The sequence below is a fragment of the Hyperolius riggenbachi genome, chromosome 2 (assembly GCF_040937935.1).
Source record: "Hyperolius riggenbachi isolate aHypRig1 chromosome 2, aHypRig1.pri, whole genome shotgun sequence".
In the NCBI taxonomy this organism is placed as follows: Eukaryota; Metazoa; Chordata; class Amphibia; order Anura; family Hyperoliidae; genus Hyperolius; species Hyperolius riggenbachi.
In genome coordinates, this window is record NC_090647.1 from 83,166,652 (window position 1) to 83,184,716 (window position 18,065).

Consider the following 18,065-nt stretch of genomic DNA (forward strand, 5'->3'; position numbering starts at 1 on the left):
GACAGGCGGTTGGCCAAAATCTTAGCATATAGTTTGAGGTCTACATTAAGTAGGGAGATGGGTCTATAGTTAGAGCAGAGGGAAGGATCCTTACCTGACTTGTGAATTACAGTGATGTGAGATAATAGCATATCATTAGGGAAAGAAGACGGTGAGTCAGGGTCCGTCGTGGAGTTAAGGGCTTTAAGAAAGAAGGGATGTAGCAATGACATATATTTTTTATAGTAATCCAGTGAAAAGCCATCAGGCCCTGGAGCTTTGCCTGAAGGGGTTTGCGAGATAGCAAGTTTAAGCTCCATAAGGGAGATCGGTTCACCCAGTTCCTCTAGTGCCTCTTCAGGGATCTTTGGGAGACCTGATTGTCTAATATATTCTACTACGTTTTCTATGGGAGGCGGACCTGATCGGTTTGGTTCCTGCTCTGGTAAGTTGTACAGGGATTTATAAAAATCTCGGAACACTCGAGCTATGGAGGAGGATCTATGATGCTTTATAGAGGAAGGATCATTTATATGAGGGATATAATTCGCGTTCTGTTGGGCCCTAAGGGCTCTAGCCAAAAGACGGCTGCACTTATTTCCGAATTCGTAATATTGGCGCTTACACCTGGAAGCAGCATAACGTGCTTTAAAGTAAAGTAAGGATTTTAGCTTTTCCCGTTCGGCTGTCAAAGCCTCCAAGTCAGTCCTTGACATAGAGCCCTTATGTAGCTTTTCAAGTCTGTGGATTTCCTCCAGAGCCCTAGTAATAGCTTCAGTTTTCTCTTTTTTTACGCGACTTCCCTCCTGCATCAAAACCCCTCGGATCACGCATTTATGAGCGGCCCAAAGTGTCATCGGGGACATACCTTCTACATCATTCGTTTGAAAATAATTATTAATGGCCGCTTCCACCCTATCTGCTACCTCCTTGTTCCCAAGGAGAGAGGAATTAAGTCGCCAGGAAAAGGGGGCATGTCTCCTCTCAAGAACAGTGATCGAGACAGATACATAGGAATGGTCTGAAAATGGGCATGTATTAATCTGAGCTGATGAAACCACTGATAAAAGATTATGAGATACAAAGATATGATCAATACGGGAGTAACTCCCATGAGGAGTGGAAAAGAAGGTATAATCCTTCACAGAGGGGTTCAATATACGCCAGGTATCTACCAGCTGCCTGGAGCGGAGGGAGTTCTTGCATTTAAGGATTAGTCTGTATGGCAGAGCGGTTTTACCTGAAGAAGTATCCAGAGCAGGATCCAAAGCAACATTAAGGTCCCCCCCCACAACTAGGCTTCCCTCAGCAAAAACATCTAATTCACGTAAGAAGTGCTCTAGGAAAGTTTGCTGTCCTGAGTTAGGTGCGTAATATGTACCGAAGGTAAACATTTGGTTATTAATCTGGCCTTTTATCATAACAAATCTACCCTCACTGTCTTTACATGTTTGAATTTGAGATATGGGGACATCTTTAGATAAAAGTATTGCAACTCCTTTTGATTTGGAGTCCGGAGAGTTGCTCAGGAAGGCATGTGGGAAATATTTATTATCTATCCTGGGGTGTTCGGCACCGCGTAGATGCGTCTCCTGTAGAAAGGCCACGTGTGTTTTAGACCTACGGAGTTCCGAAAGCAGTGCTGATCTCTGCTCAGGGATGTTTAATCCCCTGACGTTAAGCGTCTGAATTTTAAGTGATGCCATCTGCTGGTTTTGAGGTTAGGTACTTACGGTCACCCAGAGCCCACGACGCCGACCCACACTGCTTAGGAAGAGAGAAAAGAAGAACAGAAAGGCATATTAAAGAGAAAACAAACACAATAGTAGGGAAAATATCCCAAAAATCGTGCTACAAGGGGACCGCTCCCCGAGCAGCACGTCACTCTCATTAGGCCAGACCCCTCCTTCAGAATTGAAGAGAGGAGTATTAGCGTTCTGGCCAGAGAGCAAAGAGAGGAGAAACGAACCACCATCACGGATGGAGTTCATTACTCCCGACCACACAATACAGTTCAACAAATCTTCAGTTTCAGTCAGTATGCAACAGATAAAACATGATATATACAAACAACCTACATTAAGTAGAAAAAGCAATCCCCTTAATCTTGTAACCAGAACTGAATGGTCCCACTATCTAGGCTAACGGTTGGGGATGTACCAGGAAAAAAAAGGAGAGAATAGTGAATCGGTAAGGCTCCATCATGAGCCCCCCCCCCCCCCACCGGACCCCACCCTGAGCCACGCAGGTCCCTCCTCCCCCACCCAGCTTCTTGTTCCCTTCCCACATAGGGTGCGTGCATATATTCAAACCAGTAATTATGATAAGCAAGTGACATCACCTAAGGATTAAAAGTATGGTTAATTTCCTTGCAGACCTAAAAGTGTTTGCATATATAGGTACTAAACTCCACGCTAGTGTTAGGTGGGAGAGAGAAAAGGGAAAAAAGGTGCCAGGCTACGCCCAGCGTGAGGAAAAGAGTACATGTGCCAGTGCAAATGTCTGTGATGTCTCCAACGCAGCCACCTTCCAGCCACTATAGGAAGAAAGTGGCTATTATATAGTAAGAGAAGTTCCCGTTCAAACACCTTGTGGGGGGAAGTCACACCGTGAAGGATTTTAAGTTAGTGCTCAGTGAAGAGGGATCGTTATCGTGGGGGCTAGAAAGTGCGATATACCGACAGTAGCTCCAGGGAGGGGAGGCACGGAGACGGGAGAGAGCAGGGAAGGCCCCACACTACTAGTGCAAAGTCAGGGGATCCAGGAGTCTTACCGGTGCATAAGAAAGAGGGAAATAAGTCTCCATCGTCCCTTACAGACTTGAATCATTCGTGGAAGAAGCGGAGTTTCTCTGCCGCCTTGCTCGTGGTGGTTTGGGTATACTTGAGGTGTCTGGGTACCATTCAGGAACAGCAACCTGTGCGATGTCTAGGGTCGAGAAAAACTCCGGAAGATCTCTGGGGTGTCTTAGGGTGAAAGAGGTGTCATTCAAACTTGCGTAGAGATAGAAGGGGAAGCCCCAGCGGTATGTGGCTCCAGCTTGTTGCAAGGCTGTTATGATCGGCTTTAAGGCTCGACGTTGCGCCAAAGTAGATGGCGCCAGATCCTGATAGAAAGTAATAGTCGCTCCATCAAAGTCATACGAGCCGGCGGATCGTGCCGCTGTCATAATAGCATCCTTGACGGGGAAGTCATGTATGTGGCAAATAACATCACGGGGGGGGGGGGGGTTCAGCATTGCGAGGTAAAGGGCGCAGCGCCCGGTGGACCCTGTCCATTTTAATAATGGTGTCAACTGGTCTGTTTAACAGGCCATTGAAAATAGCCTGCAGGGAGGATTGGAGATTCTCCTGTCTCGTGGCTTCTGGGAGTCCCCGTACTCGCACATTGTTGCGCCGGCTCCGATTCTGTAAATCCTCGAGCTGAGTGCGCATATGGCCTTGAAGAAGGGACTGCTTATCCCTGGATTCTTTTAGGGAAGCCACGTCTGCCTGCAGATCTCTTACCATGGCCTCCAGGCCTGTGACCCGCTGTGTCGTAGCTGCAATGTCCGTTCTCAACGCGGCAATCTCCTCCCTGGTAGAGCGTACAATCTGCTCGGTTTGCTGAAGCATGTCCTCTTTAGTGGGCATACCCTTCAGATATGCCCACATCTCCTCCAATGCCGATGTTCTATCCGAGGTGCTCGGGGAGCTGGTTGGAGAAGGGCCTGAAGCCGGCGTGTCCGCCATCTTGGAGGTACTGCTCCGGGTGACACGCTGGGAGAAAAAGTTGTCTAAGGGGCCTTTCTCGGTCTTCTGAGTCTTCCGTCGCCTGCCTTGCCGTTTAGGATTGCTAGCCATACCCCGGTGGGCTCACGGTATAAAGAAAGAGGGTAGTGAAACCGGTTATATTCCAGTGTGTGGTCGGGAGCTCAGCGTCCACACGTCCTTACCCGTCCATGGCATGCTCCGCCCCCCTCCTTGTGCCATTCTTTAACAATTCTAGCTGTATGGATTGGGGCATTATCATCTTGAAAGATGGCATTCCTGTGAGAAAACGCGTAAAAGTCGCCACGTGTACTGGCAGCAAGGCGGCTGTTTCCGCGTCCAATGCGGCGGTTTGTCCACAGCAGCGTGCGTTTGGTGTGGCTGGGTCTCTTAGTCCATACAGGCTGAGGAGCTACGCGCGCGCTCGTCAGAAGCCAGACCTTTTATACTAGCAGATGTATCAGCTGATCAGGACGATCAGCTGATTCCTGCTGGACTCCTGATTGGCTGAGTGGCTCGGGCGGGGCGGCAGAGTCCTGCAACTATATATACAGCTTGCTTGTCAGTTGCTGGTTGTCTGCCATTGCGAACACTTATGTGGAAGCACTCAGACCTTAGTCAGATCCAACAGTGTGTTAGAACCGGGAGGACCTGGGAATTCACACTGAGCCAGATTACTTCTGTTATTATTATTATGTTATCATTTGTGTTATACTCCAGACTAGTTCCAGGGTGCTGAGACCACGGACCTCGCATCCAAGACTAGGGAACTGTATTATCATTTGTGTTATACTCCAGACTAGTTCCAGGGTGCTGAGACCACGGACCTCGCATCCAAGACTAGGGAACTGTATTATCATTTGTGTTATACTCCAGACTAGTTCCAGGGTGCTGAGACCACGGACCTCGCATCCAAGACTAGGGAACTGTATGATCATTTGTGTTATACTCCAGACTAGTTCCAGGGTGCTGAGACCACGGACCTCGCACTCAAGACTAGGGAACTGTATTATCATTTGTGTTATTCTCCAGACCTGCTGGTGACGCCCATCTTCCAGGGGTCACTAGTCACCGGGTCTTCTTGCTACTCAGCCTGGGACTCCGCCCCTTGGATGTCTCAGGCTGCTGCAAGATCTCTGCACTTCCAAAGGGAGGTATTTCTCATACTGCCAAGGACCACCTGCTCCTCGGGTGGTCCTCACTCAAAGTTATTACTGTTGCACCAAACACTCACACTATATAGGTGTCCAGAGGTTAGCAATATATCTGTATTATCGGTGATTCTGCAGATCATCAATAATCAGGTATATATCTGTATTCTTGGTGATACTGCAGATCACCAATAATCAGATTCTCTCTGCGTGCTGACACAGATCGTTACAATTCCCCTCCGGAAACAGTTCTTGAACCATAGGATGAACTTGGTTGCCCAAAATTCCTAAATAGTTTTGGCTGTTAATTCTTCCATGAAGGGAAATAATTGGCCCAGCTGATTTCCAAGAAATAGCACTCCAGATCATCACAGAACCCCTTTTACGGTCGGGAGAAGGCAGTCTGGATGAAATGCTTCTTTCGGCTGTCTCCAAACGTACACTCAGCCGGAGGTCGGAAATAAGGTAACCGATAATTCATCAGAGAAAATCACATTTTTTTCACTGCTCGAGGGACCAATTCTGGTGGTTTCAACACCACTCTAAACATTTGAAACATTTGTCTTTGAGAGCAGAGGTTTTCTAATTGCAGTTCTTCCATGGAATCCAGATTTGTGCAGCTCCCGACGAACAGTTTTTGTGGCAACTGGGTTCTGTAGGTGTTCATACAGCTCTGCAGTGATTTTAGGAGCCATGGTCTTGCGAGCTTTTCTACCAATTCCATTTAGAGTCCGACGGTCTCTCTCAGACAACTTCCACTTTCGGCCACAACTGTGCTTTGCTGAGGACGTTTTTAATTCTCTTTCAAAGGCAGTCATTACTTTTGAGACAGTACCTCTTGAAATGCCAAGCATTCGGGCAGTTTCTGTTACAGTAGCGCCTGCCATACGAGCACCAAAAATTTGGCCTCTCATTGAAAGTCTGAGAGATCTGCCATTTTTATAAATTACAACCAACTTTTGTTTAAATATCTGTAAAAAACAATTATTTTAATTAAACATATCAAATAACAAAAATAATAAACAAAAAAATTTAACATATGTCAAGTTTTGATTGCTGAAAACATGTTCAAAGATTATGATGTCAAAATGTTAGGTGGTATCCATTATTTTGTCCAACTCCTGTATGTCCCCCCCCCCCCCCCCCCCGTGTCTGTGTGGGATTTCTCCGGACACGCTGGTCTCCTCCCATATCCCAAAAACATACAGATAAGTTAATTGGCTTCCCCTAAATTGGCCCTGGACTATAATACATGCACTACACAATACATACATAGACATACAGCTATGGTAGGAATTAGATTGTGAGCTCCTCTAAAGGAACAGTTAAAGGACACTCGAGGCGAAAATAAACTAATGAAATAAATGATTGTATCTATCTTCATTCTCCTAAAAATGACCTAAAGGAGTCATCAGGCAATCCTAAAGAAAATAAGTGCTACTCCCCAGGGGCTTCCTCCAGCCCCAAGCTCCCAGCCTGTCCCCCGCCGCAGCTCTCCCTTCAGTCGTTCGCCGCAGCTCCGTCCCGGTCCCCGGCAATGACCTCAGAGCGACCTCCAGGTCGTCCTGTACTGCGCTTGCGCGAGCGGCACTGTCAATCACCGCCACGTGGGCCAAAGAAGACTCTGCTCCGGCCCGTGTGGCGGTGATTGACAGCGCCACTTATGCAGGCGCAGTACAGGCCGACCTGGAGGTCGCTCTAACGTCATTGCCGGGGACCGGGACGGAGCTGCGGTGAATGACTGAAAGGAGAGCTGCGGCGAGGGACATGCTGGGAGCTTGGGGCTGGAGGAAGCCCCTGGGGAGTAGCACTTATTTTCTTTAGGATTGCCTGATGACTCCTTTAAGATATTCCACAGTTTTATTTTATGTTTAAATCTACTTTTTAAGTTTACACTGTTTTATTGGTTCAAATAAAGTAGAGCGCTCAACAGATTCTAGAAGAAAGGGGTAAAAGAAGGCTTCACATCCACATATATATGTGTATCATACTATGACCATTATAAAGTTCTGTCCATAAACAAAAAAAGTCCACATATATTAGCAAAAACACTTCTCCACTCAGTGCCGTCCCAACATGCAATCTTCATAAACTTCCCATGATGCTGAATATAGTAACACTACGCTCACCGGATAAAGTGGCCAACCCTTCCAGATCAGCAAACACGTTTTTTGGCCTTGCCAGTATCTCTCCTGCATGTGTCACACCAGGCTCCTCAGAGTTCCATGTATGTGAAAAAGAAACAAATAAACAGCAATAGTGTAATACCGTTTTATCATATAGCTTGTGTTGCCACCAGTGTTCCCAACTTCCAGCTATATCACCCAGCATGCCTCCACCACATAAGCACACAGGACTCTCACCAGAAGCGGGCGCCGACAGGTGACATGACCAGCAATTCTGCGCTTTCTATGCCAACAATTCCAATCCTCCACAAGTAATGGTCCTAAGACTCAAACAAGGTTGCCCATAGCGTAATTCCGTTTTATTAATAACACATATAATAAGTAGTGCACTTACAAATTTCCATATAAAATGTGCATGTAAAAATTTTATCTCACTGAGAGACGCTGGAGGATCCTGAGATAACATTTTTATATGCACATTTTATGTGGTAATTAGTAAGTGCACTACTTGTAGAGATGGCCCGAACGGTTCGCCGGCGAACGGGAACCAGCGAACTTCTGGGGTTCGCGATCACGGAGAACCGCAAACTTTTTTGAAAGTTTGATTCGCCCCCATAGTGCATCATTAGGGTCAACTTTGACCCTCTACATCACAGTCAGCAGGCGCATTGTAGCCAATCAGGCTACACTCCCTCCTGGAGCCCCCCCCCCCTCCCCTTATAAAAGGCAGGCAGCATCAGGCATTGGACTCACTCGTGTGCTTGCAGTAATTAGAGAAGGGAGAGCTGCTGCTGCAGAGAGCTATAGGGAAAGATTAGTTAGGCTCTTGTAGGCTTGTTAGCTTGCTCCTTGCTGATTCTTATTGCTAAAAAAGCACCCCAACAGCTCTTTTGAGAGCTAATCTTGTTCTTGTGATCTATTTTTGTGTGTGTGTGTGTGTGTGTGTGTGTGTGTGTCCCACAGAAACTTGTGTTGCATAGACAGCCTTGGTAATTCCTACTGTGCCACTGCCAGGCCCAGCACATTCAGTGACTACCTGTGTGTGTGACAGGCAGCTGCACATTTGTAATCCCAATCACTGCACCTGTTCACTGCTCAGTGCACCCACCTACCTACCTATACCTACGTGAGCGCACGCATAGTTAATACCACCAGTCATTGCACCTGTTCACGGTACCTGTGTGTGTGTGTGTGTGTGTGTGTGTGTGTGTGTGTGTGTGTGTGTGTGTGTGTGTGTGTGTGTGTGTGTGTGTGTGTGTGTGTGTGACAGGCAGCTGCACATTTGTAATCCCAATCACTGCACCTGATCACTGTTCAGTGCACCTACAGTGGGTTGCAAAAGTAATCGGCCCCCTTGAAGTTTTCTACATTTTGTCACATTACTGCCACAAACATGCATCAATTTTATTGGAATTTCACATGAAAGACCAATACAAAGTGGTGTACATGTGAGAAGTGGATCAAAAATAATACATCATTCCAAACATTTTTTACAAATAAATAACTGCAAAGTGGGGTGTGCGTAATTATTCGGCCCCCTGAGTCAATACTTTGTAGAACTACCTTTTGCTGCAACTACAGCTGCCAGTCTTTTAGGGTATGTCTCTACAAGCTTTGCACATCTAGAGACTGAAATCCTTGCCCATTATTCATTGCAAAACAGCTCCAGCTCAGTCAGATTAGATGGACAGCGTTTGTGAACAGCAGTTTTCAGATCTTGCCACAGATTCTCGATTGGATTTAGATCTGGACTTTGACTGGGCCATTCTAACACATAGATATGTTTTGTTTTAAACCATTCCATTGTTGCCCTGGCTTTATGTTTAGGTCATTGTCCTGCTGGAAGGTGGACCTCCGCCCCAGTCTCAAGTCTTTTGCGGTCTCCAAGAGGTTTTCTTCCAAGTTTGCCCTGTATTTGGCTCCATCCATCTTCCCATCAACTCTGACCAGCTTCCCTGTCCCTGCTGAAGAGATGTACCCCCCGAGCATGATGCTGCCACCACCATATTTGACAGTGTGGATGGTGTGTTCAGAGTGATGGGCAGTGTTAGTTTTCTGCCACACATAGCGTTTTGCATTTTGGCCAAAAAGTTCAATTTTAGTCTCATCTGACCAGAGCACCTTCTTCCACATGGTTGCTGTTTCCCCCACATGGCTTGTGGCAAACTGCAAACAGAACTTCTTATGCTTTCTGTTAACAATGCCATTCTTCTTGCCACTCTTCCATAAAGGCAAACTTTGTACAGTGCATGACTAATAGTTGTCCTATGGACAGAGTCTCCCACCTGAGCTGTAGATCTCTGCAGCTCGTCCAGAGTCACCATGGGCCTCTTGACTGCATTTCTGATCAGCGCTCTCCTTGTTCGGCCTGTGAGTTTAGGTGGATGGCCTTGTCTTGGTAGGTTTACAGTTGTGCCATACTTCTTCCATTTCTGAATGATCGCTTGAACAGTGCTCCTTGGGATGTCCAAGACTTTGGAAATCTTTTTGTAGCCTAAGCCTGCTTTACATTTCTCAATAACTTGATCCCTGACCTGTCTTGGACCTGTCTTGTGTGTTCTTTGGACTTGTGTTGTTGCTCCCAATATTCTCTTAGACAACCTCTGAGGCCCTCACAGAGCAAATGTATTTGCACTGACATTAGATTACACACAGGTGCACTCTATTTAGTCATTAGCACTCATCAGGCAATGTCTATAGGCAACTGACTGCACTCAGATCAAAGGGGGCCGAATAATTATGCACACACCACTTTGCAATTATTGATTTGTAAAAAATGTTTGGAATTATGTATGATTTTTGTTCCACTTCTCATGTGTACACCACTTTGTGTTGGTCTTTCATGTGGAATTCCAATAAAATTGATTCATTTTTGTGGCAGTAATATGACAAAATGTGGAAAACTTCAAGGAGGTCGAATACTTTTGCAACCCACTGTACCTACCTATACCTACGTGAGCACACGCATTGTTAATACCACCAGTCATTGCACCTGTTCACGGTACCTGTGTGTGTGTGTGTGTGTGTGACAAGCAGCTGCACATTTGTAATCCCAATCACTTCACCTGTTCACTGTATAGTGCACCTACCTACCTATACCTACGTGAGCGCACGGATTGTTAATACCACCAGTCACTGCACCTGTTCACTGTTCAGTGCTCCTACCTACCTACCTACGTGAGCACAAGCAGTGTAATATACCACCAGTCATTGCACCTGTTCACGGTACCTGTGTGTAACATACCTATTCACTGCATCTGTGTGACTGCACGCTGTTTAGTATACCAGTTCGTGCATACCTGTTAACCGCACCTGTGTGACAGCTGCACATTGTATTGTAATACCAGTTACTGCTACCTTTCACTGTACCAGTGTGACTTCACATTGTATTAGTCAAGTCAGTGCATACCTTTCACTTCATCCCCCGATATGGACAAAACAACAGGCAAAGGCAGACCCAGAGGCAGGCCACCCGGCAGGTCTGTTCGAGGTCGTGCTGACGTGATTTTGTGCGGCCCTAGACCAAAGTACAGTGCTCAGAAGAAGGCACGTCACATCAACTCCCAAGATTGTCAGGACGTGGTTGACTATTTAACACAGAACGCCTCATCTTCCGCATTCACCAGCGCTACTCAAAGTACCGCGTCCGCTACATTCGACACTTTGCAGGAGTTATTTGGAGGGGAAATCACTGATTCACAGCCATTATTGTTAAAACAAGATGAAGGCACTAAGCAAATTACACCACCTCATATGTCTGAGTTAGGCGACACTATGGATGTAAGGCGTGAGGAGGAGGATGGTGAAGTACCTGCTGTTGGTGCAGTTTTGGAGGTGTCTGATACAAGCGAAGCTTTGGAGGATGATTATGATACTGCCACGTGGTATCCTTAGAGACACGTTGACCAAGGGGACAGTTCAGAGGGGGAGTCAGAGAGGAGTAGGAGGAGATGAGTTGCTGAAAGAAGTTGGGGGAGCTCGTCATCAGAAACTGCTGGTGGCAGTGTCCGGCGCCATGTATCGCCACCTATGGACAGCCAGCCAACATGCCCTTTAAAGTCAGCTGCCGACACCACCATAGTGCCCATACCCCAGGGTGGCTCAGCGGTGTGGACATTTTTTAGTATGTATGCCAAAGATCAGAGCAATGCCATCTGTACTCTCTGCCACCAGAAATTGAGCTGTGGAAAGGCCAACACCCACGTAGGGACAACTGACTTACGAAGGCACATGCAGAAAAGGCACAAACTGCAATGGGAAGACCACCTGAGCAAAAGCAGCACACAAAAGCAAAGCCACCCTCCTTCTCCTCTTCCTCCTTTAGATGCATCATCTTCTTCAGCTGCTTTCTCCCTTGCACCTTCACAATCACAGCCAACCTCCTCCACTCCGCCTCTCACCTTGAGCGGCTCCTGCTCCTCTGCCCACAGCAGTAGCCAGGTGTCCGTGAGGGAAATCTTTGAGCTGAAGAAGCCAATATCTGCCAGTCACCCCCTTGCCCGGCATCTGACAGCTGGCTTCGTCGAAACTGTTGTCCCTCCAGCTGTTACCAAACCAGCTGGTGGACCCCGAGGCCTTCCAAAAATGTGTGGCTATTGGGATACCGCAGTGGAAGATACCAGGCCGCAATTATTTCTCAAAAAAGGAAATACCCAAACTGTACCGGGAAGTATAAAGGCAAGTGGTGTCATCTCTGGCACACAGCGTTGGGTCAAGGGTCCATCTGACCACGGATGCCTGGTCTGCCAAGCACGGTTAGGGCAGGTACATTACTTACACAGCCCATTGGGTCAACCTGGTGACCGATGGCAAGCAGGGAGTACGTGGCTGTGCAGCGGACCAACTTGTGACACCTCCACAGCTTGCAGGCAGGCCTGCTGCCACCTCCTCTTCGCTATCATCCTCCTCCTTCTCCTTGGCTGAGTGGTAGCACAACTCTTCTGGTGCTGTGATCTCCTATCCAGCTACACACCCCCAGCTCCCCAGGGCCTATGCTGCATGCCAGGTACGACGGTGTCACACCATCTTAGACATGGCTTGCCTCAAAGCGGAGAGTCACACTGGAGCAGCTCTCCTGGCTGCTCTGAACAAACAGGTGGATCAGTGGCTGACCCCGAACCAACTGGAGATTGGCAACGTGGTGTGTGACAATGGCAGCAATCTCATTTCGGCTTTGAATTTGGGAAAGTTGACACATGTACCCTGCATGGCACATGTGCTCAATCTCGTAATTCAGAGATTTGTGTCTAAGTACTCAAGCTTACAGGATGTCCTAAAGCAGTCCAGGAAGGTGTGTGGGCATTTCAGGCGGTCTTACACGGCCATGGTACACTTTGCCGATATTCAGCGGAGAAACAACTTGCCGGTGAGATGCTTGATTTGCGATTGCCAGACTCGCTGGAATTCGACCCTCCTGATGTTTGACCGCCTGCTACAACCGGAGAAAGCCGTCAAACAGTATCTCTACAACTACAGTCAAAAGACACAGTCTGGGGAGATGGGGATGTTCTGGTCGAAGTACTGGACACTGATGCAAAATGCCTGCAGGCTCATGAGGCTTTGAGGAGGTTACAAACCTGGTGAGTTGCAGTGAAGGTGCCATCAGCGACTTGATCCCATATGCTTTCTTTCTGGAGCGTGTCCTGCGTAGAATGGTGGATCAAGCGGTAGAGAAATGTGAACACGAACAGGAGAAAGAATTGTGGGATCAATTCTCAGCAGAATCAGATGATTCCACAACACCTGTGGCAGCACAGAGGGGGAGGAGGAGGAAGAGTCTTGCCCTGCCTCAAGTGTCCTGTCAGAAAGGACCTTCAGCGCAGCTGGAGGCATTGTCAGTGAGAAGAGAAGTCGCCTAAGTCAAAAAAGTGTTCAGTACCTCACCTTTATCAAAATGAATGAGACATGGATCCCGGAGGGCTACTGCCCGCCCGAAGACTAAGTCAGTCCCCGCACACAGCATCTCTGCCTGCACGCTGTGTGACTGCCTGCCCCATGACTAAGTTGCTTCCCACACAGCATCTCTGCCTGCAGGCCGCTTGAATGCCTTCTCCGCCACCACCAACAGGGTCCAGGACTCCAGGCGGATTCTTGATTGTTTTAAGGCTGTTGCTAGCAGTGGCCGCTATAGTAATTTTTCTGGTGCATGTACATGCCTGCCTAATTTTTCTAGCTGTACTGCAGCTGCAACAACAAAACAAAAGGCATGTACATGTGTCCATTACCCTTTGTGATCAGTACCTTGCCGTGGTGAAGGGGCTTGCATATCACAATGAAGCAATGACCGGCGGCTACATGAGTGTCTCGGGGGGGGGGTGGGGGTAGCACACCAAAGATAATAAGGTCGTTGCTTCATTGTGGACAGACCAGATTCGATCAGCTGGACAGTCACTGTTGATCTGTCATTGAGCTACCTCAGCCCGGCGACCATATGGAAGTGGTTTCAATTTTCTCATTGAAATCAATTGGAAAATTGGTTTATTTTATTTTATTTGCGTAACGGTTTATGCAACACAAATGCGAATTTTCGCATGCAAACGCTGCATTTTGCGCACTAAAATGTGCGTTTTCCTGTGAAAATTCACGTTTGTGCGTGTAAACCGTTACGCGCATTATAATGCATGCAAAACGCTAGTACGACCGTGCTATGACTTAGCACGGTTTAGTGAATCAACCCCAAAGTGTAAACATCAGACAGTGCAGTCTGTGGACTGCTAATGTTCTTGCCTGCCGCACAGCGTATGCGTTTCTAAAATGCATGCGGCAATGCTTATAGTGTGAACGAGGCCTGACACCACTTTATAAATATGCCCCTACATTTCATAGGGGCATTCTCTAATTTGTCTGGAATAGTGATGAGCGAAAACGCAGATATTCTTTTTGTATTCATTTTTGTGAAAATAATGTAAAATTCGACTTTCAGGCAAAAATTCCTTTGAAAATCATCGTGTGATCATGTTTTTAATCTTCACATCGGAAAGAACATTTTTTTTCCTTTGACCATGTTGCAAAAAGACCACTTTACTTACGGTAAAGTCTTTTCCAGTAGTCATGAGGACAGCACCCCTGGATGAAACTTGTCTCCCTCCCCACTGTGGACAGGAAACTGTTAAAAGAAGAATTTGCATAAGCAATAGGCAGCCACATATAAGATACTACACCTGCCACAGTACCTCAGTTAATACAAAGATGACACGGACATTTAATGATGCTTACACAAATTTATTTCTCTTTCCTACCCAAATAAGGGCGGGTTGCAGGGGTGCTGTCCTCATGACTACTGGAAAAGACTTTACCGTAAGTAAAGTGGTCTTTCCCAGAACGTCATTTCGGACAGCACCCCTGGATGAGACGATATACAAGAGTTAAAACCTCAGGGTGGGACCACAGCTTGCAAAACTTTCCTTCTGAAGGATAAACCTGCAGAGGCAGATACATTAAGGCGATAGTGCTTTACAAACGTATTGTGACTTGACCAGGTCGCAGCTCTGCAGATCTGATCTATAGAGGCCCCTGCCCTCTCTGCCCAAGAAGTCGAAATTCCTCTTGTGGAATGAGCCATGATAGAATTGAATTGCTTCCCCTGTGTCTGATATGCTGATGAAATAGCCCAAAAAAAAAAAAAAAAAAAAAAAAAAAATTTATAATCTGTGTAGGATTTAACCACTTGAGGACCGCCCCCAGCCGATGGGCGGCGGCAAAGTCCAGGCCCAAACGACCGCAATACGCCCATCGGCGGGGGCGGCTGCGGGAGTGGCTATGCGGCGATCGCGTCATTCGTGACGCGATCAGCCGCCGGGGACTCGCTCCGCCCACCGCTCGTAGTAACCCGCCGGCCGTTCGGAAGCGCCGGCGGGTTACTAGCACCCGGATCGCCGCTGCACATATGTATAATAGGCTTTGTAATGTATACAAAGCCTATTATACTGGCTGCCTCCTGCCCTGGTGGTCCCAGTGTCCGAGGGACCACCAGGGCAGGCTGCAGCCACCCTAGTCTGCACCCAAGCACACTGATTTCCCCCCCCCTGCCCCCTGATCGCCCACAGCACCCCTCAGACCCCCCCCTGCCCACCACCCAGACCACTGTTTGCACCCAGTCACCCCCCTAATCACCCATCAATCACTCCCTGTCACTATCTGTCAATGCTATTTTTTTTTTTATCCCCCCCCCTGCCCACTGCCCCCTCCTGATCACCCCCCCCCACCCCTCAGATTCTCCCCAGACCCCCCCCCCCCCCCCCCGTGTACTGTATGCATCTATCCCCCCTGCTCACCTGTCAATCACCTGTCAATCACCCGTCAATCACCCGTCAATCACCCCCTGTCACTGCTACCCATCAATCAGCCCCTAACCTGCCCCTTGCGGGCAATCTGATCACCCACCCACACCAATAGATCGCCCGCAGATCCGACATCAGATCACCTCCCAAGCGCAGTGTTTACATCTCTTCTCTCCTCTAAACACCCACTAATTACCCATCAATCACCCATCAATCACCCCCTATCACCACCTGTCACTGTTACCCATCAGATTAGACCCTAATCTACCCCTTGCGGGCACCCAATCACCCGCCCACACGCTCAGATTGCCCTCAGACCCCCCCTTATCAATTCGCCAGTGCAATATTTACATCTGTTATTCCCTGTAATAACCCACTGATCACCTGTCAATCACCTATCAATCACCCCCTGTCACTGCCACCCATCAATCACCCCCTGTTACTGCCACCAATCAATCAGCCCCTAACCTGCCCCTTGCGGGCAATCTGATCACCCACCCACACCAATAGATCGAACGCAGATCCGACATCAGATCACCTCCCAAGTGCAGTGTATACATCTCTTCTCTCCTCTAAACACCCACTAATTACCCATCAATCACCCCCTATCACCACCTGTCACTGTTACCCATCAGATTAGACCCTAATCTGCCCCTTGCGGGCACCCAATCACCCGCTCACACGCTCAGATTGCCCTCAGACCCCCCCTTATCAATTCGCCAGTGCAATATTTACATCTGTTATTCCCTGTAATAACCCACTGATCACCTGTCAATCACCTATCAATCACCCCCTGTCACTGCCACCCATCAATCACCCCCTGTCACTGCCACCCATCAATCAGCCCCTAACCTGCCCCTTGCGGGCAATCTGATCACCCACCCACACCAATAGATCGCCCGCAGATCCGACATCAGATCACCTCCCAAGTGCAGTGTTTACATCTCTTCTCTCCTCTAAACACCCACTAATTACCCATCAATCACCCCCTATCACCACCTGTCACTGTTACCCATCAGATTAGACCCTAATCTGCCCCTTGCGGGCACCCAATCACCCGCCCACACCTCAGAACGTCCTCAGACCCCAGCCCTGATCACCTCGCTAGTGCATTGCTTGCATCTATTTCCCCCCTCTAATCACACCTTGAGACACCCATCAATCACCTCCTGTCACCCCCTAGCACACCTACCCATCAGATCAGGCCCTAATTTGCCCTGTGTGGGCTCCTGATCACTCGGCCAAACCCTCAGATCCCCCTCAGACCCCCTTCCGATCACCTCCCCAGTGCATTGATTGCATCTATTTTCCCCTCTAACCGCCCCCTGAGACACCCATCAATCACCTCCTGTCACCCCCCTAGCACTCCTATCCATCAGATTAGGCCCAAAACATCCTGTCATCTAAGAGGCCACCCTGCTTATGACCGGTTCCACAAAATTTGTCCCCTCATAGACCACCTGTCATCAAAATTTGCAGATGCTTATACCCCTGAACAGTCATTTTGAGAAATTTGGTTTCCAGACTACTCACAGTTTTGGGCCCGTAAAATGCCAGGGCAGTATAGGAACCCCACAAGTGACCCCATTTTAGAAAGAAGACACCCCAAGGTATTCTGTTAGGTGTATGATGAGTTCATAGAAGATTTTATTTTTTGTCAAAAGTTAGCGGAAATTGGATTTTTATTGTTTTTTTCACAAAGTGTCATTTTTCACTAACTCGTGACAAAAAATAAAATCTTCTATGAACTCACCATACTCCTAACGGAATACCTTGGGGTGTCTTCTTTCTAAAATGGGGTCACTTGTGGGGTTCCTATACTGCCCTGGCATTTTAGGGGCCCTAAACCGTGAGGAGTAGTCTAGAAAACAAATGCCTCAAAATGACCTGTGAATAGGACGTTAGGCCCCTTAGCGCACCTAGGTTGCAAAAAAGTGTCACACATGTGGTACCGCCGTACTCAGAAGAAGTAGTATATTGTGTTTTGGGGTGTATTTTTACACATACCCATGCTGGGTGGGAGAAATCTCTCTGTAAATGGACAAATGTGTGTAAAAAAAAGCAAACAATTGTCATTTACAGAGATATTTCTCCCACCCAGCAAGGGTATGTGTAAAAATACACCCCAAAACACATTATACTACTTCTCCTGAGTACGGCGGTACCACATGCGTGGCACTTTTTTGCACCCTAAGTGCGCTAAGAGGCCCAAAGTCCAATGAGTACCTTTAGGATTTCACAGGTCATTTTGCGACATTTGGTTTCAAGACTACTCCTCACGGTTTAGGGCCCCTAAAATGCCAGGGCAGTATAGGAACCCCACAAATGACCCCATTTTAGAAAGAAGACACCCCAAGGTATTCCGTTAAGAGTATGGTGAGTTCATAGAAGATTTTATTTTTTGTCACAAGTTAGCGGAAAATGACACTTTGTGAAAAAAAACAATTAAAATCAATTTCCGCTAACTTGTGACAAAAAAAAAATCTTCTATGAACTCACCATCCTCCTAACGGAATACCTTGGGGTGTATTCTTTCTAAAATGGGGTAATTTGTGGGGTTCCTATACTGTCCTGGCATTTTAGGGGCCCTAAACCGTGAGGAGTAGTCTTGAAACGAAATTTCTCAAAATGACCTGTGAAATCCTAAAGGTACTCATTGAACTTTGGGCCCCTTAGCGCAGTTAGGGTGCAAAAAAGTGCCACACATGTGGTATCGCCGTACTCAGGAGAAGTAGTATAATGTGTTTTGGGGTGTATTTTTCCACATACCCATGCTGAGTG

The 18,065-nt window shown here is 47.6% G+C and overlaps 1 protein-coding gene across 1 annotated transcript in view; it reads left to right on the forward strand.

The window, feature by feature from the left end:
* Window positions 1-3,702: 3,702 nt before the first annotated feature.
* The window catches only part of RPL21 (ribosomal protein L21), a 500,216-nt gene continuing 485,853 nt past the window's right edge, over window positions 3,703-18,065 (forward strand). The window contains exon 1 of the mRNA XM_068266995.1: window positions 3,703-3,717. The gene's annotated coding sequence lies outside the window, so the exon portion shown is untranslated. The remainder of the gene's footprint in view (window positions 3,718-18,065) is intronic.